Genomic DNA, 19,239 nt, shown 5'->3' with positions numbered 1-19,239 from the left:
CCACACTTTTAACCAGATGCCCTTAAAAATCACCCTGAGAGACAAAAACCCCACACAATCCCCAAGTATTTACCTGATATATATATAAAAATATATATAAATAATAAATTTATATATTTACCGGGTGTATATATATATATATATATATATATATATACATACACCTGGTATATATATACACACCAGGTAAATATAAATTATATATCTATATATCTATATATATGTATATATAAAATGATACATCTAAATATATAATAGATAAATAATACTATATCCTTAATAATAACCAATAGAATTATTAATAATATATAATATATAATATATAATGCATATTTTAATAGATAACATTTAATTATTTATGAATTTTATTAATTAAATAAATAAATAAATAAATCGATAAACATATATATACATACACATACATTCATATATATATATATATATATATATATATATATATATATATATATATTTAGCTGGTGAGGAAGAAATAAATCCAAGATCAAGGCCAGAATCACCCTGTGGAAGGGAAGGGGGATGTTTAGGCAGGGAAAGCTGGTGCTGGCTTAGTGGGTGACACAGGTTTTGTCCTGCACCTTTATCAAGTCTCAGGGCACAGGAACAGGCTCCTGGTGCAGGAGGAATGATGTGGAGCATCAGATTTTCTGTCTGAAAAGAAGGGCTGGCTTTTCCCACTCTCATGAGATGCTGCATTCGATGCTTTTCTGGATTCCTCATTTTCCAGCACTAAAAGGTTTTTTATTGTTTCTTCCCTTCACTGCGAATTTGTCATGTTTGGACTCTCCAGTACCCAATAAAAGACTGACCTGGCTGCTTTTCCCTTCAGGGGACACTGCTGTGCCTTCACCTGCAGGGAAGGCAAGGTCAGGATGGTCTGATGGAGCAAAGGCATGAGACCCATCCCCTCAGGCCAAGGAATCCTGTCCAGGAATCCCCAATTTTGGTCCAAATCCCTCCCTGGCTGAAGATGGTTTGGGCAGAGCACCCCAAACACCTTTAGGGAGCTAAAACTCACTCCTGCCTCTGGGACTGCCTGCAAATCTGCTGGTTTACATTTATCCTATGCTGAAACCCAAAAAGGTTAAAAAATTTTAGTAAAAAAGGGATTACCTGGAGTTTAAGGGAGAGAAACTATGGAGGGGGAGGGAAATGCTCCTGCCTCATCTGCTGTTTTGTCCAGGGCTTCGACGTGGCTGTGGATCAGCTCCCAGGGGCTGGGATGCTGCCTTGCTATTTTTATATCCCTACATACACACACACACATAAATATATATTACTGCCATCACTATTAATAATAATTATAATTACTGGGCTTTGCCAGGAGACAAAAGCAAAACCAGACGTGCGTTGAGCGAACGGAGCTAATTGATAACACATGTCCTGCAGAAAGCCTCTCCTGGGAGAACAGAGAAACTGGGAAGGGCTCTGCTGTGCCTGGGAAAAGGGGAATGTTCACTTGAGCCTGGGGATGTGAAGCAGAATGCTGAGTGGGGCCAGGATGTGAGACCCCAGCCCCTCTCCCCATTCCCTCATCAGCCCCTCGGTGATAGCACAGCCATGGCTGGTTCCTCCTGACCTGGCACAAATGCTGCTCCTCAGGCAGGAAAGGCTTTTCCCCGCTGTGGAAGCTCTGAGAATGGTCTGGATGCTGGTCAGGCAGGCAGAGGAAGGCTGGAGAGCTGCTGTGATTGGGATGGAGACGAGCCCCAGCTCGGTGTGGGACCAGCTGCAAGCGATGCCAAGGCCCCGCAGTGCCGAACCCCCGGCCCTTGCAGCAGACTAAACTTCCCCTGCTGTCCTCCCAGCCAGCAAACTGACACATTCCCACAAGCATTTCTGCTGGTTTGGGTTTATTTCTTTTCTTTTTTCTTTTCTTTTTTTTTTTTTAATACTTTTTTTCTAATTATCCAACACGGTCGGTGCCAAGTTTGTCTGTCCAACACTAATCTGGCAGCCAGACCCCGTGGATTTATGGCAAGCAAACCCCCACCCCTCATTGACCAGAGAGGATTTTATCTTTTTGGAGGTCTCCATCACATACTTTCACTGCTGTAAATGCAGAATTCTCAGAGAAGTGATGGCAGGAGGAGCGAGACGGCGTCAGCATCTCCGAGGGAATGAGCTGAGTAAATCAGGCAGCTGTTAAAGATTATAATCCCTAACTAGGTAAAAAACCCTGGAAATTGCAGCCATGGGGTGAGTGGTGAGAGCTTTCCAGCCAACTCCTGGGGAAGGTGCTGCCTTTGGATTTAGCCTAATTAATATCAAGCTCAGCCAAGTAAGCCTGGGAGGTGGATGGGCTCCCAAATGGTTTTTTAATGTGCTATGATTATTTTTTAAAGGTTTCTTTATTTTCCCCCCAGTTGTAAATGAATTTAGTGCTGGTGAAAGGTGTTGGATTGACAGCCCTGGAAATATAAGTCCTCAAGGAACAATGTTTTGGAGTTGTGAAGGGAACAACACTGTGTATAACTGAGATGTAAAGGTAATTATTTGCAGGAACAGCTGCTTTTTGCTCTAAATTATAAAATAGAGACCCCAGGGATTTGTCAGAGCATCTGAGACATTTTCAGGTGACTGAAGCATTGGGCACAGTCAGAGCTGGCTAAACACACTGTCCCCAAGCTGCTGAGGCACTCAGGGCCACGTTTCAGTATTTAATTGCTATTTTCACTTTAAAAACTGCACATTTTGGCAGCCCAGTTGAGCAGGGACCTCAGCACCTCCCTGCTCAACAAAGCCTCCTAGCAAAGCTGGAAGCTTCCACTGAGGCTGAATCAAAGCCTTTGGGGTGTTCAGAGAGGAGAAAATAACCCAAAATATATCCCTGCCCACCACACAAATCGTGTGCTGTGTGCCTTTTCTGCAGCTCTGTCACTGAGAATGTTTCCAAAGGGCAGCACCCAGGCTCTGGAGAGTATAAACACACCTCCAAATGGTGCTCACTGCAGGGAATCAGCCTGACAGAGCCAATTAAGGATCTCTGTGCTCTCCATGGGCTGCCCCAGCTGTGGAAAGCCAGGCAGGAGAAGCAGGGAAGGCCCAGGGATGGAGGGACAGGAGCAGCAGGATGGTGAGGAGGAGGCTGGGTCTATCAAAGCATGGCCTATCTGGGCATCTCAAAGGAATCTCAGGGAATTTGGGCTTAAAAATCCAATATCTCAGTGGTGGATGCTTTGTGAAGTTTGGGAGATGAAAGAAAGGCCTCTTCTCCATCCATCTTCAGACACTGCCGGGATTCAGGAGGTGAGGTCTGGGGTTTGGGGTCCTGCAGGGTCACCATGGCAAGGAATGGCCTTGATCACAGCTGTCCCAAGCTGCCCATTAACCCCAGCCCTGCCTGTGGAGGTGAGGATATATTAGCTGGAAACACAAACACGGGGGGAAAGGGACACTGAGAGACAGGGAGAACCTGGGCTGAGCTGCTTTCTCCCAAAGGAAGAGCAGAGAGAAAAGGAAACGAGGAGAAAGAATAAAAAACACAAGAAACCTCAAGAGGGAGATGCTAATGCAGAGCAGATGTTATCCCACCTGAATCCTGGTGGGTTTGGCTGCTCCACACCCCCGGAGCAGCACAGGGCAGCCAGAGCCCCTCTTGGTGGTGCCTGCTGAGCTGCTCCATCCTGGAGGGGCTGACAGGAGATGGGAGAGGAAAGGAAAATCCCTGTTCTGCTGCTCACAGTGAGCTTTTCTGGGTGTATCAAGCTGTTTGAAGTGTGTAGTTTTTTGAAAAAGGAATAAATTTTAAAAATTATTTTTAATTTAATCTAAAATTTTATTTTTAATTTAATTACAATTTTTATTTTTAATTAAATTAATTTAATTTTTAATTTAAATTTTTTTCTGCTTTTGAGGAAGAGAAGGGAAGTAAAAAGTGATGACACATCTGATGGCACATCTCCTTTCAGTCCTTAGACCATGTCCTCAAGGGCAAGAACCAGGCATCTTGAAGAAAATGGGAAGCACAGAATTTTAAAGCAATTAAGCTGCTCTTTATTGCAGAAATTCTGTCTCCAGCATAAGCAAGTCTCCACAATTTCCTTTCCTTTCCTTTCCTTTCCTTTCCTTTCCTTTCCTTTCCTTTCCTTTCCTTTCCTTTCCTTTCCCTTTCCCTTTCCCTTTCCCTTTCTCTTTTTTCCTCCCCTTTCCATTTTTAGTGCATCCAAATCATTGCTGGAAGTGTTGGTTTTCCAATCCTGGCTGATGTTTCAGGTCCTATTTGGGTCTGAAAAACCCCAATTTCCCAAATTATTGTGTCACACGAGGTGGAAGCATCAATGGTTTGTTTCCTCCTAGTAAAGCGAAATCAAGGCCCTACAAAGTGAAGGTACAAAGTGAGGAAAATCCAAATATTCCCCTGGTCCCTGGGGTGGTGCTGAGCAGAGCTGGGCACTCAGCCTGGCACGTGCCACCACCTCCACAGCCAGGGCTGCCAATCCCTCCCCACATCCAGCTGGGACTCACTCCCAGCAATGCCTTTGGGGGTGTAAATATTTATTTTTTTTGGGATGAGGAAGTGTGTGTTTATATGGGAAAGGAATATCCCTGCCCTTGGCTCTGCCCAGGCTGCAGGGCTTTGTTCTGCTCCCTGCCAAGGATTCCTCTTGCCTTTTGTTTTTTCCATTGTTTCAGCTTGGTGGGAAGCCAAGAGCACCAGGGAACCTGTTTCTGATTCCTGCTCTGTCTCCATCCTGCTGCTGCAGGATCTCAGCCCCTCTCCATGGTGCAGAGACGTGGCTCTGGGAAGGGTTAACTCTTCCAGCCACGTTTTTCCATTTAATATTGCCTCTGAGGAAACAAACAGAGGCAAATCCCACCCTCTCCCCAGAGAATCTTGGCTTGTTCCAGAGAACATGCAAATAATAATTATTTGTCCTATATTTTATTTTTCGCTGCCTTGTTTCAGCAGCCTGGGGGACTGAGTAAACGGAACAACAAAATGACAAGGAAGGCAATAAACCCAAATAAATAACAAATTGATCAAACTGCAGCGGGAAGGAGATTAAAAAAAATCCTGACAACATTCCCCTTGTGGTGTGGAGAGGCTGAAAATGTGGGACAGACGTGGAGCTCCCCTGATGGATGCCAGCAGTGTGCTGGGAGAGATATGAGCCCAGATGTCTGGGAAAAGGCCTTAAATCCTCCCTTTTTGAGCCCAAACATTTGGGGATAAATCCTTCCTGGAGCAGCAGTGAGATTTGCTTGTATTAAGGTGAAACCCGCTTGGGATGGGATGTTCTGCATCCTGTGTGCTGCTGTTTCCATCCCTTTTACTCTCCTTTTAGTGCTCCTCATGGTATTTTTTGTCCCCCAAATTGGTTCACATATATATCTATATACCTATATCTATGTATATATTTATATCTATATCTATATATCTATATATCTATATTGATCTATATTTCTATCTATCTATCTATCTATCTATCTTTGTCTCTATATCTATATCTAAATCTATATCTTATCTCTATATCTCTATATATCTATATCCATATATCTATATTGATCTATATTGATCTATATTGATCTATATTGATCTATCTCTATCTCTATCTCTATCTCTATCTCTATCTCTATCTCTATCTCTATTATCTATCTATATTTATATCTAATCTATATCTATCTCTATATCTATATCATCTATATTTACATCTAATTTATCTGTATATATAGATATACACCTCTTCTCCCCTGGCTGCAGGCTGTTGTGCCAAACAACCTCTGAAGCCACATTTAAACCTGAGCTCCTGCTCAAATCCAGGCTGCAGAGGCTCAATCCCTGCTCAAGACATGGCTGGACAGATTCCAAACCCATTGCAGTTGTGCTAGGGCTCAAGTTTGGATGATGAGCAAAAGACATATAAGGAGTTTTTCACTAGAAAAATTTGTATTTACAAGAAATCACATTGCTTTGCTGGATCAGAGGCCATCCAGCTGCAGGGGATGAACAAAACTCCTCTCTTGACCCATCACCTTCAGCTTCTGCAGGTGCCTCTTAAAAAAAAGAGATCTTGCAGCACAAAAAAACCCCAAAAAACCAACCAAACAAAAAAACCTCAACCCAAATTCCCCTGTTATTTTTCCCAAATGGGGAAAAAATACCAAGTTAGTGGGTGCAGCCCTGTGATGTTGAGAGAAATTCCTGATTCCCAGCCAGGCTGCAGGTCCTGGGTGTGCCTGTGATGTGCAGGCAGGAAATGCAACATTATAGATTCATCATCATCATCATCATCATCATCATCATCATCATCATCATCATCATTGACATCATGATATCTAATAATGCAACACAGAATGATCACAGAGGTAAAGAATTTTCTGAGTTGGAAATGATGACCCACAAGGATCCTTGAGTTCAATTCCTGTTGGCTATAATAATAATAATAACAATAATAATAATAAATTATATATAATATATGCAATATACAATGCATAGCATATACAATACCTAATAATATAGAACCATACAATCCAAATGGAGCCAATATCTTGCTCTGGGTGCAGCCCGTATTTCCAAGGCATTTTCACATCTTGCAGAGAGCAATCCTGTATTTTTCTTTCCTGGAACAGCAGATTTGTGCCTTTCCCCCAATCTCTCATCTCCGAAATCCTTGGAGCCAATAATGAAAACCTTCCCTCTGCATTGGGCCCACTGCTTTTCCAGATTAAGAAAGGCTCCTCGAGGAAGCTGACAACCATAACAAAGCCATCTGCTAAGATAACATTATTCCAGGATGGTGCCTGCTCTCCTCCTCGTGCCTCAGCCCAGCCCCTGTGGATAATAAACACCCACAACCAGCAAAGCCTGCCCAGAGCCAGCCCCACCAAGGTGATCTCCACCCCAGCACAGCCCCTTGGGGATCTGAGCTGAGTCAGAGCCAGAAGAGGCACATGGGAGTGGGTTTGGGGATGTTCTTGATGCCTTAGGATTTCAGCTTTTCTATTTTTCATAAGTTTCAGGGCTGCATGAGATGGAAAATGATGCTTGAGGGCTTGGCTGTTGGGTTAGGAAAGGTGTTCAGCATCCCTTTCCCTCTGGAAAGCAAAGCCCACAAAGCCTCAGCAATGACACAATTCCCCTATAAAGGTGGCAGTGAGGGTGTGAGGAAGAAGCAGAAGGGAAAGGAACAATTAAGAAAACCTTCTAGACTTGCAAAAATTGTGGTGCTCTTGCTCAGAGATTAGGAGAGCTCAAAAAACCCTTAAGGAACAATTATGAAATTGTAATCCTGCCGTTCTTCAGTCTATAACTAAAGCTTTTTTATTTTCAATCTATTTGTAACCCTGCAGTTCTTAACTGTATAACTCTAAACTCCATGTACAGTGGGAGCTGCTGCTTCCCCATTCGGGGCAGACACAACAATTCCTTTCCAGGCCTGGCAATCAAGGACACCTCACTGCCTCAGGGCCCAGAGATGGAAACAAAAGGGAGTTGGGGGCAGCAAACTTGGGGTCAGTGACTTCATTAGCTGAAGCTGGAATTGGCAGATTGACCCCCAAAATGCAAATGGACCAAACTTATAAAAGTGTGAAACCCATGGTCCATTGTTCATTTTTGGGTGGGTTTGTCTGCCTGAAATGTACTGAAGGCCCTTCAATAAACAGAATTGCTTTTTATTCTCTTGATTTTGTCTCAGCCCAAGCAGACATCACTCTGAGCTGGTGCCTCCTGCACCCCAGCCATGGGGAAGGAGCAGCCCCAGAGGCCCCAGCACCTCTCCCTTTACCCCCTGGCCCATCCCTGCCTCTGACCACTCACATCTGCAGGGATAACCTGGTGTGCAGCAGTGTTTGTACAGCCTCAGCACTCTGTGCTCCCTTGTTTACTCACACTGGGCTTGTTTAAAGCCCACTTGACAGGAAAATGGATATGTGTGGTTTTTTTGCGACTCAGGACAAGCTGACATTCCCCCCATCCTGAGCCTAACACTGGGTTGGTGCAGGAACAGCAAACCCAATCCACAGTTTGGGTTGGGATCCATGGCTCAGGAAACAGGGAGAGGTGAGAGGAAAAGGAGCAGTGTAGCAGGATGGGTGGGCTTTATTGTGAAGGAGGGAAAGGAATATCACCCCCAGTCAATGTCACCCCCTTTTACACCATTTGGGGATGAGACCTCTCCCGTTTCAGGGCTGCATGAGATGGAAAATGATGCTTGAGGGCTTGGCTGTTTGGTTAGAAAAGAGGCTCAGCATCCCTTTCCCTCTGGAAAGCAAAGCCCACAAAGCCTCAGCAATGACACAATTCCCCCATAAAGGTGGCAGTGAGGGTGTGAGAAAGAAGCAGAAGGGAGAGGAACAATTATGAAAACCTTCTAGACTTGCAAAAATTGGGGTGCTCCTGCTCAGAGTTTAGGAGAGCTCAAAACCCCCTTATTTTCCTAAATTGTGCAAATCCCATTTTAACAAATCCTGATGGAGATGGAAAGCAGGTCTGACTGCACCTGATGGCAGCAGGATGGTTTTTCCCAGCAGGAGGCTTTTTTGGGCAGTGGGTTGTGGGAACTTGCATGGATTGACCTTGGACTTTGATGGGAGCAGGGGAGGGGACGTTCCCCAGGGAGGAGGGAAGCAGGAGCATCAAAGCAGGGAGAAATTCCTCCTTGTTCGCTGATTTCTTCAGAAATCTAAATATCACAAATAGCCCGAGGAGGCTGCTCAGCAGACGGGATTCGGGCCCTTTGGGGAAGCTTTGTGTTCCTGCCACTAAGAATCCATCATGGGAATCTGATCTTGGGAGGCTGCAAAGCTGCAGGCCCAGGAGGCTTGGGCAGCTTGGGAAACTTCAGAGTTGTGCCTTGCCCTGAACCCTGGATGGGAGCCCAGCTCTGATCCTGCTCTGTTCGAGCCATGCCACTAAACCCTTCCCAGCCTTGTCCCTAAACCTTGCCGTGGTGGGTCCAGCTCCCCAGACCCCAAACAGCCAATTTTGTCCCAAACCCACATCCTCACCCCTTTCCTCCTTCTTGCACCCATCAGAGTCACCTCTGCTGCCATCAAAAGCTTTCCCACTGTCCTTTCCTGGCAGTGCTGCCTTGCTCCAGCCTTTTCTGGATGTCCCTTCCCTGGGGACATGTTGCACTCATAAGTGCAATCCCAGCCCTCCTGCTCATTGCACAACCCGGGTTCAATGCCAAGACCTGGACACAATTTCTCCCTGCATTGCTCTGAGTGATCCTTGCAGGGAATTTATTTATCCCCTTTGTGGTCCCTTGTGCAATTCGTATGAAGTCAGGGGTGCTGGCCTCCAGCAGAACACTCAGAAATTATAAGGCTGCTCAGATTTCCCCAAATTTCAACATTTTGACATAAGGGAGTGGAAAAGAAGGGTGAATATTCCATTGAATTTGGGAAATGTATTGGAATTTATCTCACAGGTATTCTGTGATCAAATCACACAGCCCAGGATCAAGAGACAGCAAAGCATCTTTGCAAACAGCATCTCCTGCATGGTGTCCAGCAAAGTTTTGGGGGAATTTAGGCCAGGGATGAGAATTTTCCAAGCTCTCTGACTTTTTGGGGACCACTGCAACCCCCTAAGATTTGTCTGCCTCATCCTTTTTGTTTTCCTTTGAAAAATTCCCAGTTTAGCACCTGCTTTGCAGAGTTTTGCCTCCTCCCATCTCCCCAAAAAGGACAGCAGGAACTGGGTTGAGCATTTGGTGGGTCCTCAGGGGATCCAGGCAGAAGTGCTGAACCTCTGGAGGTGTGGAACCCCTGGAAGTGCAGGGACCCCCTCAAAAAGGGGGTTTTGTGTTTTAACAAGGGGAACGTGGGTGCCCCTACAGTGGAGCCTCCCCAGAACTCTGCTTTTCTCTCTTGAGTGCTTAATGGCTTGTGTTTATGAGAGCTAAAAATATTTACTTGGGGAAGAAGGGGCAGGGAGAGGGGACATTGCTTGAAGATTTTATTGGGCATGTTTGGGAAAGAGGCTTCTATAAAAATAATGTGGTATTAAAGAACAAAAAAACAAGCACAACCAAACAAGAGCCAAGGACAAGGCCCCTGCATGACCCCAAGGATGATGCTGGGGGATGGAGACCCGAGCAGGAGCCCAGTCCTTTGCAAACTTTGCCTAAATTCCATGGCCAGGAGGGTTTATGTTTAACATGAGGTTTCCTCAGCATTTTACCTGGCCCCAAATCCTCAAATTCTGCTACCAACAGCCCCAGGAGCAGGGAGATTTGGGGGTGATGCTGAAAAAGGGCTCAGACAAAACCCAACTGGGGCTGCTGGTGAGGAGCAGGAGGAATTTTGGCAGCCTGGATGCTGTCTGTCAGGGCTTCTGCTCCTGCCTGGCATGTTAGAAATATGAAGTGCTAATTCCCTTCTCCCCAGGGCCTGAGCTGGGGTTATCAGCTGGGGCAGGGCAGCCCTGGAAAGGCCAGGCCAGGGGGGACAGGCAGCACCCAGGCCCCAGCACAGCCAGTTCAGCTCTTGGGGGTTATTTTTAAAGGGCATTTTGTTTCCAGTGAGGAGCTGGTGACGCTCACCACGCTGAGAAAGGGAGGGCTGTGCCCCAGCACCATAAACCCCTTTTTGTGTGCTGCTGGGCCTGCGTGTGTCGGGGCGCTGGGGGCACAATGAGCATTGTGTGAGCCATTCCCAAGGGTGGCTCAGGGCCCTGGGGCACTGCAGAAGGTCACACAGCCCTCTCCACTGCCTGGAGTCAATGGGGCATTGTCTGCAGGAGCTCTGGGTGGCACGGAGCAGTGGTGGCGCAGGGGTCAAGGGCAGAAAGTCGACAGCAAAGTCTTTCACTTGTGCTTTGTCTTGGTTTGAAAAGCCAGGTGGCTGCTAAGGAAGGCAGGAGCATCCCTTGGAATGGAAAATGTAAAACCTCTTCCTCCAAATTGTTATAATTCTGAAATTAAGGGGCTCTCAGGCAAAGATATGGAAACAGGAATAACAGTTCTTTATTAGGAAAATAAAAAATAAAAATGCAATAGTACAAAAAAACCCCACTGAATCAGACCATGCCCTGCCCCCTGTGTGTCAGGGCGGTGTCCCAGCCCCATCCCCGGGGGGCTCAGCCCTCCTGCAGTGCCAGCTGTGGCTCTGCTGCAGCAGGGATCCTGCACAAGGGGGGAGTTTTCCTCTGCAGCTCCAGGGCTGCTGCAGATGGGCCTGGGCTCCCTCTGGCCATGCAGGGCAGCAGAAAGCTGCTCCTCTGGCAATGCAGGGGGCAAAGGCTGCTGGGCTGTCCCAAAGCTCAGATTGGATCCAGGTAGGAATGCTTGGCTCCTCCCCTGGGCGGAGCATCTCCCCACGGGATGGTGGGATTGGATCAGCCATGCAGGGACACTCAGTGGCCATGGACAGGAGATAATTAATAATTAATGGCCCATGAACAGCAGAGATCCTGGAAGGAGGATTGACTGTGGATGAGATAAAGAAAAAACTGCCCAATGAACAGCAGAGAACTGCCCCAGCTCTGACAGATGGGGATTGAACACACAGCCTCATTTCCAACCTGAAACACTTTTTTAATGCTCAGTCTTGCTCCCATTCCAGCACACCTCGTAGGTTTGAGCACCAATATTCCATGTTAAAGGCTGACAAGACCAAACAAGGAGCTCAGGGTACAGGAAGAACCTTCCAGAGCAGGAATGGACCTCTCTGGGCTGGCCAATGGCAGCAGGGCCATAGGGAGCTCCCAGTGCTGCTCCATCAGGGAAGGAAAAGCAGGATGAGACACACAGCATGGTGCTCAAGGGCTCTGGGAGCACTGCCAAGCTCTGCACCAGGGCTCATGGATGGTCTGCACGAAGGCAAAATACTGGGAACAGCCCTGCATTGGAGTTCTGAGCCCAAATATGGTCTGATCCAAATTTTCTGACTTTGCCTTTGTTTCAGTTGTGAGCTGAACCCAAATTAGGCCTGAGGCCATCAGCATTTGCTCACCAGCAATGCCTGGGGTTGGTGGTTCATGTCTGCGCACCAAGGAGAGCAGTGAGGGCAGGGTCCTGCTCAGGCTATGGCAGTTCTAGGGGTGACAGCCCCCCTGGTTATTTAGGAGCCTTGTGCCAGCAGGTTTGGGGATCATCAGTTACAGCAGCTGCATTTGTTGAATTTTTGGTGTTTGGATCATGGTGAAGTCAACAGAAACCTCCTGAGAGTTCCAATGGGAACGGGGATGGGGCTGGAAGGAATCTGCAATCCAAACACCCACAGACCCCGTGGACACCTGGGGTCCACACAATCTGCAATCCAAACACCCCCACATCCCATGGCCCTGACTCCTTCCATGGCCCTGAGCTGCCTCTGAGGTCACACATTCTGTGAAGAGCAACCCCCAGACATCCTCTGATGCTGCAGAAAGGAGTGCGTTTGTTCAGCAATTCCTACCTGGAATCAATGGCACCAGCAGAGCATCTCCTGCTGCGGCACAGCTGCTGGCACGTCCCACCAAGGAGAAGAATGACTTGGTGCTCTGTGTGGCCTCCAAAAGGAGAAATCCTGGCTTGCTGAGGGTGATGAGACCCCCTTGGCCCCTCACAGTGAGCTCACTTGGTTTCTGATGAGGGGCTCCTCAGTAGATAATGCTGATGAGAAGAAGAGACCATCACTATCTTTGTTACCAAATTCCTACTTCATCCACCGGGTGCAATTTTCCCCACTTGAATTCCTCATGGCTACTCAGACCAAATCTGATTTCTATCCCCAGCACATGATGGCTGGAAAGAGAAAACAAGAGTTGGGAGGATGGAGAGAAGGTTTCTGATGCTGGAAATCTGTTTATCTCCCTGCTCCCAGGGGTTACCTGCAGCATGTAAGACATTTTCTATGAAAAATCACAGGTTTCTCCAGGACTCCCAGGAAAAACCTGCTCTCCTGCCTATCTCCGATTGCACCGATGCTCTGCACACAAAATCACCCTCTGTGCCCAACACAAATGATATTTTTTGTGCATCTTGGCCCCACCAAGCAGCCCTGAAGCCTGGCCATAAACAATGAGTCAGCTAATCCAAACCACACGGCAGGGAAACGCTGGGGTCAACCCAGGGCACGGTGCTGATCCTGGAAAGCAGAGCTGTGGCTTGAGCAAAGCCAAGGATGGGACAGGGATGGAGAAACAGCCTCCCCTGGGCAGGGCAGCAGAGCCAGGGAGCACCAAGTGCCATCCAGTGCCACCCGGTGTCACCCAGTGCCTCCAGTGCCATTCTGTGTCACCCAGTGTCACCCAGTGCCCCCAGTGCCACCCAGTGCCATCCAGTGCCCCCATTACCCCCAATGCCACCCAGTGTCACCAGTGTCACCCAATGTCACCCAGTGCCCCCAGTGCCATTCTGTGTCACCCAATGTCAACCAGTGCCCCCATTGCCACCCAGTGCCACCCAGTGCCCCCAGTGCCACCCAGTGCCACCAAGGAGCAGGGCTGGCTCTGGTGGCCCCACCTGGGACACAGTTCCCTGCAAGGTGTTGTTCCCCATCTCCCTTTTGCTTTGCCTTTCAGCTGCTTCCCCCTTCCCAGTCTCTGAACCACATTCTCTGTTTCCCTGCTGCCCCATCCCTCTCCCTTTGGGGGTTTTTCCACCCCAGTTCCCTGCACTTTCCCCCTATTTGGTTTGCCCCCTCCCCACATTTCTCTCCTTGGAAAGCCTGCCTGGATCACGCTCACATGAAGCTAAACCCGACCTCCCAGCTGCCAGCCCTGCCTTTGGCCTGTTGCTCCAGTTTCATATTTGACTCTAATTCCACAATTTATACAGCAGGGAGCTCTGGGCCAAGCTGACTGCCTCGGGAACCTGCCAGAAACCTCAGCTTTTCCTAAGCCTTATAAACATTTCCTGCCTCCATCCCTGCACCTGCTGCCCATGCAGTGCCTCCAGCCAGGGTGCTGGGCCATGCAGGGGATGGGGTGCCCACAGGGTGCCCCAAGCTGCCTGAGCTCCCTGGCACTGCCTGCTCCTTGTGCTGATGGGAAATGAGCTCATGGCACTGTTCCCCTGGGGTAACACTGCTTTTCCTGGCAGGTGGTGAAGGATTCATGGGGGTAGCACGGTCAGGACGGACGGAGATGAGAGATCTCTGCAGCCAGGGCTGGAATTTGGGCTTTATTGCAAAAGGCCTGGGTGCAGGGCCCGGCTGGGAGCTGCCAGCCACAGCTCAGAGCAGGCCCGAGAGAAGACAGGGGGAGAGAGGGTGAGAGGGTGAGAGAGTAAAAGGGAAAGAGAGTAAAAGGGGTAAGAGCGTAAAAGGCAAGAGCTAAGAGACAAGAGGTAAGAGCTAAGACAGCGAAGTTCCCATTACAATACAATAAATCTTCTTCTGTGTTGAATATTCTAATTCTCACTAACCAATCTAGTACAAGATACAAATCCTACAGCATTTACATACAGCCTATAAGAATCATTACATTACCATCCTGTGTTACATTTTAAACCCTAAAAACTCCTCTTTGGGCCCTTCTGCCAAGCTGTAGGGTCTGCTCTGACCCTTGGGCCTGTCTGCAAGCAGAGGGTGTTGTTCCATCAAAAGGGGATTACCTTCAGCTGGCCACACCATTGTTTTCCAGTTGTTCAGTAACTAAGGTATCTCAAAGCTTGCTTTCATTGCAATCTCGCTTATAGTTTCCATATTCTCAAAATCTTTTGTCAGACAATCATATTAATAAGGCTTTCCTGTTTCATCTTCCCCAACAGATGGGACACCAGCCATGTTCAAAATGTGCATTTCTGCTCCAAGCTGTTTGCAGCTCTTTTATCCTGTGGGGCTCTGCAGGCTGGAGCATCCTTTGGAGGGATGGGTGCCCACCCTGCCACTACCTGATCCCTGTGTCCAGAACTATCCTAGGGGAAGTTTGGGATATTTGGGAGGAGGATTTGTTAGTGACCTTCTCTCCCTGCAATATCTGAGGCTGGAACAGAGAAGAACAAAACAGGCACCTCCTGTGTGACCTTGGGCATTCCAGGATGAGGTTATGAGAGCAAGGATGCAGGTGTCCTAGACAATGGGATATCCAGGAATCCCAGAATCCCAGGATGGTTTGGGTGGGAAGGGATCTTATCATTCATCTCATTTCAGCCCCCCACACCTTCCACTAGACTTGTTGCTCCAAGCACATCTCAGCTGGCCTTGAAAAGGAAAGGAGCAGCTTGTAAGCCATGAGAAGAGAAGAAAGGAAAACCTTCCCCTCCTGCCTCAAGGCCACTTGTTCATTTGAACCATTGTGCTTCATCCTTGTCCATTTGCTCATGAGAAAAACCAAAGCCTCCTCTGCAGCAGCTGAAAGTGGCACATCCAGGGGAGATAAAACCAGTGACACCATTGGGAGTTTTATCTCCCCAGGCCACTGAGGGATTCTTTTGCAACTGAACTGCAATGTCCTTTCTTCATGTTATTTTTCCTCCTCCAAATGTTTTCTGACCAAACAAAACCTTGGGGATACAAACAAGAAGCGGGGTCAATAAAAAGGTGCTTTTCTGGTTAATGCCACAATGTGTTTGAAATAAAGTCAGCACGAAGCAATAAACTGTGCCTCAGCTTGCTGTAGCTCTTTTGGTGCAACAAATGCTTTTTAATCCTCCTTTTGCTGGGAATGGACCAGCTCATCTCAGCCAGGATGCTGCAAATTACTGAGCACCATCTGCTGGTACCTGATTTATGAACTCTGTTTATTTGCATGCAACACACAATGTCCTTTTCCTAATGGAGCCAGTTCTGCTTTGCTGAGCAGCCAAACAAGCCCTCTCCATCTGGTCTTGCTGCTCATTCGTGGTCTGAGGAGGATTTCTGTGGGTGTTGCACAAGGACCATTGTGGGAATCCATAAAACCAGAGGGTTTTGGGAAAACTGCAAAGGCAGGCCTCAGAGACAGCAGAACTGGGATTGGAGATAAGCAGCAGCCATGAGATAGGTCAGCAGAAAAATTATTTAAAAAGTAGAAAAGTAAGGACAAATAGAAGAATGGTCTGTGTATTAACTTTGGTCTAGAATAACTCCCTAAGCTGCAGAAAAGTTTATCTAGCAAGATATCAGGAAGTTTTAAGCTTAATAATGGAGCTCTGTGCATTGTGTTTTAAGGCTTACAAGCAGGTATTGTATTTGAAATAATCAAGCATTGTTTAACCAAAGGTACCTGTGCTTATGGTGGTTGGATAGAACTACTGTCAATGTGCTTTTGCTGTGTGTGATTGGTCAAAAGACTTATAAAGTGAGTAGTGACATTAAGTTCTTGGTCTGCTGCCAGAGATGTGAGCTGGTGGCATCTTCCCATTGTCATAGCCATGGAATGAGACTGATGCTGAAAAATACAACAGCTTAAGGCACATTCATAGCAATCCCATCCCATTTGTGATTTGTACAGAGACCCCAGCCAGTGATAGACCATATCTAAAATAAATGTTAAAATTGAGAGTAAAAAAGGATGGGCAGCACACAGAGGGTAAAAAGTTGCTCTGCAGAAGATTAAGGCAAAATCTGCCACTGAGGACAGAAGTTCACCCATAAACCTGACCAAAAAGTGAATTCAGAACGTAAATTCATGACATTGGTGCTGTCCTCAGTGAGCATGAGGCTGAAAGCAGGAGGGTTTGCAGGTCTGTTGGCAGTGTTCAGGACTCCAGTGCAAAGGACATAAAGCTCTTCCTCCTGTATAAATCACCTGAATATTTGGGCTTGCTCAAAGCAATGATTTCAGACTCAAGCTTGCTTCTTGGTAATTCCTGCTGGCAGCTGGCTCCATCAGCCTCTGGAGCAGCCAGGTAGCTCCAGCCCCTGGCAATGCTGATTTATGGCTTCAGTGAGGAAATCAGCAGAAAAATCATCACAGTGGGGACTGATATTTTTCCAAGAGGAGCCTTCTCACAGGGAAGGTGAAAGGTCCTGGGACCCAGCGCAGCAGCCCTTGTGCTTATTTTGGGAGACAAACTACAGGCTTTTCTCAGTGCTGAGTCCTGCAGGTCCTGCTCCCCCTGCCAAGGAGCCTCCAACCCAAATCCCTGTTCTGTGGAGAGATGGAGATACTGGGAAAGGGATTTGAGTGCTGGGAAGGCAGCTTGTGCCTGCCCTGAGCTGGCACTGCAGCTCTCTGCTGCTGGGATTTAAGCACAGGATCTGTGGGAGTGGGGGCTCAATGGCTCCATCAAAGCCAGGAGCTCCTTCCCCTGTGTAAATCCATGTGAGACCCAGCTTGCTCCTTCTTGTTGGAGAGGAAACAGAGGGCAGCGATGCCTCTTAGGTGGATTAGCAGTGTGATGTTACAGGGGGTAATGCTGGAGCAGTGTAAAGGAGCCAGGGTTTGTGATTCCCAGCAAGGATGTCTCTCCTGTGCACTGTTCTGCTGGCAGTAGGGGAATGTGAAATTTTCATGCTTCAAAGCCCCTCTTACAGTCTGGGCTGTGTGATCCGAGCCAGAGTGCAGCCCTAATCCATCATCCAAAAAAGGGATGTTTGTATATTTATGTGAAATGACAGATTGGAGAGACCCAGTGCTGGAAACCAGATGCTTTCCCAAGAAACTGAAAGGGCTCAGGATTTAGAAACGCAGGAACACAGAGAGAGCCTGTGACAAAAACATCCCTGCAGCTACTGTGTTAAAAACACCAATGCTGGCTTTCCCCAGGCTGGGCAGCACATCCATGAGCACCACAGGGACACAGAGGGACATGGACACAGCCAGGGCAGAGAGCAGGGCCCTGCTGGAGAGGAGAGCAGCACCACTCACCCTTTGGGATCAGAGGGAACTCTCCTCTTGCAGTTCCCAACTGTTTCACCATCAATGGATAAGCCCTTAACAGGGTCAGTAAGCCAGAAAGTTTGAAGGAATTGCAGAAGTGAACGTTCACCATCATTGAGAGCTCACTGTCTTTCCAAACAAATATCCATCAGGAGGAGGAGATGTCTGATGGGTGAGTTTGTTTCTATAAACAGTCTCCTCAGCCCACAGCCCCACTGGATCCTCCCCACTTGGAAATAAAAGGCAAAGGACAGCAGTCTTTGAACCCACCCTGCAGCCCTACCAAGATATGAGAGCACGTGGTGATTTCATTGCTGGCTTGGATTTCTTCTTTTCCTCTCTCTCTCTCTCTCTCTCTTTTTTTTTTTTTAAATTGTTTGGATTTGGTCATAAGCAGGAAAAGCTGCTCTTGTTACAGCTGGAAATCCAGCGTGAGATCTGATGGTAGGCAGGTGGAAAGGAAATCTCCTGCAGGAGCCCCAAAGGCTGGGCAGTTCCTGCTGACCTCCAGCACTCCTGGCACAACCAAAGTCCTTCCCACCCATGCAGGTGCATTAAAATCCATCTCTGTGTTTGTCTTAGGTTGGAAATGGGGCTGTGTGTTCTGTCCCCATCTGTCAGAGCTGGGGCAGTTCTCTGCTGTTCATGGGGCAGTTTTCTTTATCTCTCCCACAGCCAATCCTCCCTCCAGGAGATCTCTGCTGTTCATGGGCCATTAATTATTAATTATCTTCTGTCCATGGCCACTGAGTGTCCCTGCAGGGCTGATCCAATCCCATCATCCCATGGGGAGATGCTCCGCCCAGGGGAGGAGCCAAGCATTCCTCCCTGGATCCAATCTGAGCTTTGGGACACCCCAACAGCCTTTGCCCCCTGCATTGCCAGAGGAGCAGCTTTCTGCTGCCCTGCATGGCCAGAGGGAGCCCAGGCCCATCTGCAGCAGCCCTGGAGCTGCAGAGGAAAACTCCCCCCTTGTGCAGGATCCCTGCTGCAGCAGAGCCACAGCTGGCACTGCAGGAGGGCTGAGCCCCCCTGGGATGGGGCTGGGACACCGCCCTGACACACAGGGGGCAGGGCATGGTCTGATTCAGTGGGGTTTTTTTGTACTATTGCATTTTTATTTTTTATTTTCCTAATAAAGAACTGTTATTCCTGCTTCCATATCTTTGCCTGAGAGCCCCTTAATTTCAAAATTATAATAATTCAGAGGGAGGGGGTTTACATTTTCCATTTCAGGAGAGGCTCCTGCCCTCCTTACAGACATCTCTCTTTTCAAACCAAGACAGTGCTTCTGTAGGCCGTGAACCTGCTCCTGGGAGGAGATTTGTATCCCCACCACAGCCCCACCTGCATGGGCTCTGTTTAGAAAAAGCATTTCCATCACAGATTCAGCAAAGGATGCTGCTCCTGCAGTAACACATTCCTGAGGGCAGGGAAGGGTGTTAACAGTCCAACAAAGCTGTTAAATAGGTGCAGGGGGGGCTGGCACACAGGCTGAGTCTGTAAAAACACACATCAGTCCCCAGGTGCTGCCCAGAAAC

Source organism: Melozone crissalis, unplaced genomic scaffold (assembly GCF_028551555.1).
Source record: "Melozone crissalis strain CALT ecotype California unplaced genomic scaffold, PUWL_Pcris_2 ptg000120l_1, whole genome shotgun sequence".
Lineage (NCBI taxonomy): Eukaryota > Metazoa > Chordata > Aves > Passeriformes > Passerellidae > Melozone > Melozone crissalis.
Note: the sequence above shows the minus strand (reverse complement) of the source record.